This window comes from Neovison vison, chromosome 13, assembly GCF_020171115.1.
Source record: "Neovison vison isolate M4711 chromosome 13, ASM_NN_V1, whole genome shotgun sequence".
In the NCBI taxonomy this organism is placed as follows: Eukaryota; Metazoa; Chordata; class Mammalia; order Carnivora; family Mustelidae; genus Neogale; species Neogale vison.
This window is the reverse complement of record NC_058103.1, coordinates 150813245-150822170: the sequence shown is the minus strand read 5'-3', so window position 1 is coordinate 150822170 and position 8926 is coordinate 150813245.

Here is an 8926-nt window from a genome sequence, read left to right as displayed (position 1 = left end):
CAGGAGCGAGAAGGTCTCAGGAACAAGCCCTGTGACCTCCTCACCACTCACCGCCCACACCCCAAGCCCCTGGTCTTGTCCGTTCTTCACAAACGTAGGGTTTCTTGGTCTAACACGTATGAAAGCCTCCTGCTCCGACCACTGCTCGGAGTCTCACGTCTCCGTGGGCTCCTGTCCATACACGCGTGCGTAAGTCACTTGTTTTGCTCCTGTTACTCTGGCTTTTTAGCGAGGGCGTGGGAGTGTCTCAGGCAAGGATCTCGAAGAGTCGCGGGGAAATGGTGTTTCCTCCCCTGCACACCCACAGGGGAGTAAGAGCTTGTCCTGCAGACCTGAGAGGAGACTGGGAGTGGGCAAGCCTGGGGCGCCGGTGCTGAGCTCTCGAGGAAGCCTGGCCCCCGTGTGGTGGCCGTCCCCAGGGTTTGCGGGTGTCCCTGACCAGCAGGGCTCTGCCTCCTTGATAGCAAAGCAGCTCAGCCCCTGAACCGAAGGCAGCAACGGTCAGGCGGGTGCCGAGGACGAGTAAGGGCCCCTCTGTCCCATGGGGGTTGCAGAAGGGCTGGGGAAGCCGGTGACCCTCAGGGGTGTGGGGTTGGAACGAGAACGACACGGGGAGCGTAGTCTCCCGGTGACCAAAGCCCACCGTCCACAGCCCTCCCGACCCCGGAGAGGCTTCCACATGATTCCCATCACTGCCCCGTGAGCCTCCGTGAGAGCATTTTCTGCCTCCGTTCCTGCCGTCGGTGCACATCCATCGGCTCCCTTCGCAGACCCAGAGCTCCCTGAAGGGGAACTGCGGGCTTTACCTCGGGTTCAGCCGGGCCAGGCCTGACCTCGGTGGCTCAGTGACTATTTGCCGAACGTCACCACAAAGGTGGGCTCACGCTACCACTGAGGATATTTATTCCAAAGAGCGAATGTAGCATCAGATCCATTAGCTCCTCCGAAATAGGTTTTTCCAAGAAGCTTTGAATCAGCAGACCAGGTTGGACACCGTTTCCAAACCTGTGAGGTCCCGGGGGGCTACGGTAACGAATCACCATGAAGGCTTTTATCTCCCGTCTTTCTGGAGGCTGGAAATCCAAAACTACTCTCACTGGGTGAAAATCGGGGAGTCGGCTGGCTGGTTCCCTGGGGAGGGTCCGGGGAGAATCTGTTCCCCACCTTTCCGGCACCTGTGGGTGCCTGGTTTCCTCCGCTCCTGAACCCCTTCCTCACAAGAGGGTCAGCTCCTATTTGCAGGGTCACAGCTGCTGCAAGTCCCGACCCCCCTGACCCGCATTCAGAGGACACTGTGCCTGCCTCAGACCCTCCCGAACGTCCGGGACTCTTCCCCTCTCGGGATCTTTATGTCACATCTGCAAAGTGTCTTTTGCCGGGAAAGGTAACACATTCGCAGGCTCCACGGGTTGAGACGTGGACATCTTTAGGGGCCGCTTGTCCAGCCCGCCATGCTGGCTAGAGGACGGCAGCCTCATGCCGTGGGGAGGGCTGTCATGGGGGGGCTCTCCTACAGTGCAGGATGCTCCCTGGCTTTCCTCCCATGGGCGGAGCAGGAGCAGCCAGAACCCCAGATGCGTCCGGAGCGTGTCTGTGCACCTCCAGTGGGTGCCCTACTCCTCGTTCATGAATGCCAGGGTCTTCGGGTATAGACGGGAGTGTCACCATGTTGCTCTGGACACAGGGAACAGATGCCTGTGAGAAAAGCTGTCTGCGCCCGGGAATGCGCCTCCTGCCATCCGTGCGATGAAGCCTGCACCCCTCCCTCTCGCCCGCAGCCCCTGTGAGCACCAAGTGTGTCCGTGACCGTGATTGAGTAGGCTTAGGGCTGGAGGTGAGGTGTCCTCCCCAGAGGACGTAAATGAGGGCCTCTTGAGCTCGAAATGCAAATGACTCCCATGTGACTTAGTCGTGCAGAGCAGTTCAGGCACGCCTGGCCTCCCGTTTTCCTTGGGGTCAGCAGGAGCCCCCCTCACACGTGCACACACAGTCACACCACGGCTTGGCTGTCAGGACCTCTCCAGGACAGGGGAGGGCCTGCTGGACAGCGTCCACTTCGGTTGGTGAAGACGGGGTGACCCCGTGAGGACATGACCAGGCGGATGGTGAGCGCCGCAGAGGGAGGGGAGCCGTCCCTTGGCGAACTCAGAGCCCCGGCCCACCCCTTCCGGCCCATCTTCCACGCTGTGGGTCCCCGGTAGCTACCTGCATGTGCAAGTCCCTGCGACCCACAGCTCTTCCTAGAGCCCTTCCTGGCTCCCCCTGTGCTTCCCTTCCCCAAGGAATCTGGGCTCTCCCACTTGGCCTCCCAGGCTTGCCCTCAGAGCCCCACTCATCACCCCAGCCCCAGCCCCTCCCCCTGCCCCGCCCCCGCCTCCGCTCAGCTACTTCTGCAGGTGCTGCCTCTGTCGGCCGTGCGGCTGGCCGCTGACCACTCAGCAGCTCTACTTCCAAGGCCTCCGCCTCAGTTCATGGCCCTGTACAACTCAGCTTAAGCTGGACCCGTCCCGGAAGCCTTTCCTGGCCCCCTGGCCCGTGCGGGGCGCTCCAGTGCACACGCACACACTCACTCCCATGCACGGAAGGACCTGGTGTATTTCCCACCGGATGGTCCTCTTGAGGGGCAAGGACCATGTCACACTCACCTCTGCGTCTCCCGTGTGTCCTGCTGGGCTTGGCACCCAGTAGGAGCCGAATTAAAATGAGCTCAAGAAATCTGCTTTCCACAGCAGACGCTGAGCTGACCTGCCTGACGCTCCCGTGACAGTGGGCTCGGCTGGTCATTCACCGGACGTCGGGCAAGCCGCCTGCGACCCCGGGGTTTATGCCAAGCTCCCCTGGTGGCAGCTCAACGGTGAAGCCAGCGAACCCAGAACGTCAGAAACTACCGAAAAGGGCAGCTATGATGGAAGCCGGTAGCCGTTACTCACCACTGACATTTGTTTTTCAGCCAAACCGGGTTTCTTGATTAATGGTTTTGTAAAACACTCGGGGAGAATATAAAAACAAATGAACGTGATGTTGTCTGATTCCCGAATCCCTGCCAACCGCCATCTGTAACACATCGCCAGTCTGGCAAGTGACGAGCTTCTCTCCTCCCTACCCAAGCCTTTTGAGTCCTGGGGTGGGACTCGACAGCCCAACCGCGGCAGAAGTCCTGAGAAAGGGCACATTGATGTCACTGGGCCCAGGGAGACACACACACGGGACAGTCACCCTCTCCTGCTGAAGCCTGGTACGTAATGCCAGAGAGCTCTGTTTTGTGTTTCTTCACTTCCTTTCTTCTCTGCCCTCAAATGACTTTGACATTGAGGAAGTTAAAAAAAAAAAAAAAAGAAAGAAAAAGAAAAAAAAAAGAGTGTTTTTTTCTACCAAGCGTTGGACTCGGTTGATACTCAAGGCAGTCAGCTTCCCTGCCATGTTCTAGAGCAGCCGTCCTTTGTCGACCTGGATACCCTGTAAGGATCCCTCACAGCATCCCGGTGAGGTCATGACCGGGATCCACAGTTTACGGGTGTGGAGCTGAACCCCATCCCTGCTAACTCTACCAACGCGCTGCTGGGTGACAGAACAGTGATCCGAACTGCTTTCCGCTTTGACTTCCAAGCCCACGCTCTTGGCTACTGTGGGCGACGTCAGAGGCCTCGCACTCCCCACCCCCATGACCCGCACATGCTCTCTGAGTCGTATAATTCTAGCACCCAGAGGCACGCGCACCACCTTACTAACCGTCGTCGGCACTCCTGCGGAAGCAGCAAGCCCCTGCCTCCCGAGGCAGCTGGTTCCAGCTCGGCTCAGAAAACGCGGTGAATAAAGTCTTCTCCTAGTTGAGTCCGAATTTATGATGACTCTGCCCATCGGTATTATTTTGGATCCCGGGGGTCCCGTAGAACCGTCTTCCACAAGATGGCCTTCAAAGTGTCTGGAGACAATGTCCCCAACGCTGGGCTGCACCAGGACAGGGGACTGAGCCCTGGGACTCGACAAGGGGCTAGCGCGGAAGCTGGATGCCGAGAGGGGACAGGCCGTGAGTACGTCTGTGGCCCTCAGCTCTGCTGCTTCTCCATCTAAGGTCCTTCTCGAACCAACATCTAAATTCTCCACCTGCTAAGTTTTTCTCAAATGGACCTGAATTGAGGTGTTTTTCTCCCCTTGGGACTAAAGAAGGAATAACTCTACTAATGATGGTCCGGAGACACAGTGACGAGGAAAGGCCTTCACAGGGCGAGAAGCTCAGTAGGACAGTGACTGGGTCTGTCCCATCCTCTGGCTGCAACCAGAGCGTCCCTCATGGAACCACGGTGGCTGAAACTATATGGCTCCAAAGCCTAAAATATTACCTCAGTGGCTGGACCTAACCGGTGATTCCCAAGCCCGTTCCTCCCCAGCCTACGTTCCCCATCTTGGAGGTGATGGTTACGGCTTGGCTTTTCCTTCCCCTGTTCCTCTCTCTTCTGTTGCTGCTGGGTTTTGTGAAAAAGAACTTTAAAAAGAGATGACAAAGGCCAGAGAGGTAATATTTTAGGCTTTGGAGCCATATAGTTTCAGACACAATGCTACCCTTCCACTGTGGCAAGAAAGCAGCCAAGACGAATGGGTATAGTGATCAAGAAAACGTTAATGTTGGACACTGAAATCTGAATTTTATACAATCTTAGTTTCAAAAACATTACCTATGTTTTTCAGATATTTAAAAGTTTAAAAATCATTCCTAGGTTGCCGAGCTGTAAAAAACAGGCAGAAGACCATAAGTTAGCCCACACACCATAGTTTTCAGACGGCTGTTCTAGAACGTTCACTGATCCCAGTTGTCAGCCAGGGTCAGAGACTCTGGACCACATGATCTGCCAAAAGGCTGTGGCTCCGGACTCTGAATTTGGGCCATGTGGAATGTATACCCTTGATGACTCCTTTGGAGATAATGTGCATCCTGTCTCCGCGTGGTTTCTGCCTCCGCCTCCCCACTTCTCTGCCCGTGGCCGTGCCAAGCCCAACATCAGCCGCCTCATCACATCCGTTTGCGTCTTAACTTTGCAGTGTCTGTCGCTCCTTGGAAGGCTTGGCTTGCACGAGGGGAATATCTGACAGCTGTCTTGAGCTTTGACTCATGGCTGCAAAAGGGAAAATGCCTAAAAATTAATTTCCTAGTGGACGAACTGTGATTAAGGAAAGACATGAAGGTTTAGGGACAAGAGCGTTTTTAATGGGAAGCGAAGCCCTCGGAGAAGCTGGAGCGAACCCAGAGCTGGACCGGGCCGTTGAGCTGGACCAGCTGAGGATACAGTAGATCCTCTTTGAGCTAAAAACAGGTATTTTCCAATCTTACAAACATTCCCTAAACTCAGTCTAAGCAACTTTTGGTGTTGTGATAGAGCTTTTGTGAAACCCCAGAGCTACTTTCAATATTATTTTAAGTTGTTTGCAGCAAGTTGTTTTTCTCAGTCTGGAAGTGGGAGTTTTGATTTTTGCTAAATATTGTTATTTCTCTCAAATCCTTTGTTTGTCTTAGGAAAGTCCCGGGGCTCTTGTTCCTGTTTGCGTGTTGGCTGCTTCGTCCAAGCAGCTTGGTTGAACTCATCCCCCGCTGCCATTTTATGTGCTGCTGGGGAAAAGGAAGACCACACAGCTGGGGTCACCAGGAACAGGTCAGTGAACTCCCCATCACTGTTCTGCACCCGGAATGGGCATAAATCCCCCAGGTACCGGGTCAGGAAGGTGGGGTGAGAGTATAGAGCAGACACGAGTCCAATCTCACTTCCCAGAAGAAGACAAGACACGCCCGGAGGACCTACGTCAACCCCGTCTGACCCCCAAGTGTGAGGAAGAAATGACACAGGCTTTCAAGCCATCAGCAAAGTGATTATGTGAAACCCAGTGGCTCCATTGCAAATACACGCTAGTTCACAGATTACGGGATGCATTGAAGGGCTTCCATTTACGACACATAACTGACTCTTAAGAACAGTTTGTAGATTATATAATAAATATGAAAAAGCATAAAAACAGACAGTGATGAATTAAAGTGATCCATTCCTCAATTAAACCTAAAATTGCTGTGGGATCCAGAAATTCTACTTCTAGGCATATATTCAAGAGATTTGAAACCAGGGACTCAGACAGATACATCCACACCCATGTTCATAGTAATGTCAGTCACAAGAGGCAAAAAGTGGAAACAACCCAGGCATGCGTGCACAGAGGCATGGATCTACTCTGGCGTACACACAATGGGTTATTACTCAACCCTAAAAGGGAAGGAGTTCTGACACCTGCTGCAACATAGAGGAACTTTGAAGACAATGTGCTAATGAAATACAGTAAAGAGAAAAAGAAAAATGTTGTATGACTTCACTCATATGCAGTGACAACAGTAATCAAATTAGTAGGGACCAAAAGTAGGCAGGTGGCTACTGTTTCACGCACACAGAGTTTCATTCTGGGAAGATGGAGTTCTGGAGGCGCATTCACAGCAAGGGGATGTGTTTACCACCGCTGAGCTGCACATTTAAAAATGGGTAAAATGGTAAGTTTCACGTGGTGCATCTTTTATCATAAGAAAAAATTACCCATTAAAAAAAGAAGTACAAAGCCTATACTCCAAAAACCATCAAAAGTTGTTGAAAGAAAAGGCGTAGAAGACCTAAATAAATCAAAAGTGTCTTTTGTTCACGAGCTAGAAGACGGAACTATTGTTAGGGTGTCGGTACAGACGGGACCCATGCAGTGATCTCCAGGTCCGACACGGCGCTCCTCAAAACCTCAGTCAACCTCTTGGCAGAATGATGAGCCAGTTCTAAAATTTATGTGGAAATTTAAGGGACTCAGACTAGCCAAAAATTTCCTTTCAAGATTTTTATTTTTAAGTTTTCTCCACACCCAACCCTGAGATCAAGAGTCGTATGCTCCACGGACCGAGCCAGCCAGGAGGCCCTAGCCAAAGCACTTTTAAGAGGAAGAGAACAAAACTGGGAAACTCAGACTTCCCAATTTTAAACTTACTGCAGAACTGTTGTACTGAAGAAACCAGTGTGGTTCCAGCCTCTGGATGGACACAAAGGTCAACAGAATAGAACCGAGAGTCCAGAAACAAGCCCTCAGGCCTACAGCCAATCGGTTTTCCACAAGACCGCCAAGACCCTGCGCTGGGGAATGAACAGCGTTTCCAAGAACGGTTCTGGAACACTGTATATGCACATGCAAAAGCAGAATTGGACCCCTACCTCACACCGGATCCTGAAGTTGGCATGGACCAAAGATCAAATGTAATCAAATGTAGCCACCACGCACGGTTGGAGGGATTGTAAAGTGGTGTAGAGACGGCCTGGCAGGTCCTCAGAGGACACAGAGTTTCCACAGGACCCAGCGGTTCCACTGCAGGAACACACCCGAGAGAAATGCAAACATATACCCGTGTGAAAACTGGTACCTGAATGTTCACAGCAGCTTCATTCCTAGCAGCTGGGAGCGGAAATTTCAATCCAGCCCAAATTCCAACCGAGCGATGGGTGAATCAATACAGTGTGTGGTATATGCGTACAATACAGTATCATTCAGTCATAAACGTGAGCAGGTCGTGAGTCAGGCTGCAACATGGACGAACCTGGAAAGCATTATTCTGAGTGAAAGAAGCCAGACACGGAGGACCACATACCGTATGATTTCATGGGCGGCCTCCACAAATCGGGAGAGACAAAGTCGATTACGGCTTGCCTCGGGCTCGGGGAGCAGGTGCAAAATGGAGAGCGACCCCTAATGGGTACGGAGCTTCTTCTGGGGGTGACGAAGATATTCTGGAACTGATTGTACTAACGGTTGCACACCTGTGAATATCCGAACATCCCTGAATTGTGTATCTTAAATAGATGAATCCTGTGGTATGTGAATTACATCTCCAAAAGCTGTTAACAACAAAAAACTGTCCATAACCATTGTTAGCATTCTGGTATACATTTTTACAGCTCTTTTTCCATATATGTATACATTTTTAAATAAAATTAAGAATGTTGGGGCGCCTGGGTGGCTCAGTGGGTTAAGCCTCTGCCTTCGGCTCAGGCCATAATCTCAGGGTCCTGGGATCGAGCCCCGCATCGGGCTCTTTTCTCAGCGGGGAGCCTGCTTCCCCCCCTCTCTCTGCCTGCCTCTCTGCCTGCTTGTGATCTATCTCTCTCTCTCTCTCTCTCTCTCTCGTCAAATAAATAAATAAAGATCTTTTAAAAAAAGTTTTAATTAAGAATGTTATGTTGTAGATCCTGTATTTTTTCCTAACTATTTATTTTCATATCATTAGTCTTCTACAGAATTCTTTAACAGAATTATTTTTCTTTCTTTTTCCAATTTTTTAAATAAGATTTTATTTCTTCGATGAGACACCTAGATGGCTCAGAGGTTAAGCTGCTGCCTTTAGCCCAGGTCATGATCCCAGGGTCGTGGGATCGAGTCCCGGATCTGGTTCCTTGCTCCGGGGGGAGCCTGCTTCTCTCTCTGCCTCTGCCTGCCTCTCTGCCTGCTTGTGCGCACTCTTTCTCTCTCTGGCAAATAAATAAATAAAATCTTAAAAAAATAAAAAATAAAAACGATTTTATTTATTTGAGAGACAGAGAGCATAAGCAGGGCGAAGGGCAGAGAGAGAGGCAGATGCAGACCCCCCTTGGAGCAGGGATCCTGATGCAGGTCATGATCCCAGGACCCCAATCCCGGCACGAGTTAAAGTTTGAGCATTGTTCAAAAGCAGTGGATTACGAATTTATCTAATCTAATTTATCTAACCGGGGATTTCCGGAAAATTCTGATGGCTGTCTTGGTAGTGGGCTGGAACCAGTCCCTACCAGCTCACAAGAGCCGATTGTTAAAAATTTCAGAAAATGTGGGCACGCGGCCCAGGTTTTTAGCACAGACGCCCTGGAAATCATACACACACCTGCAGTTG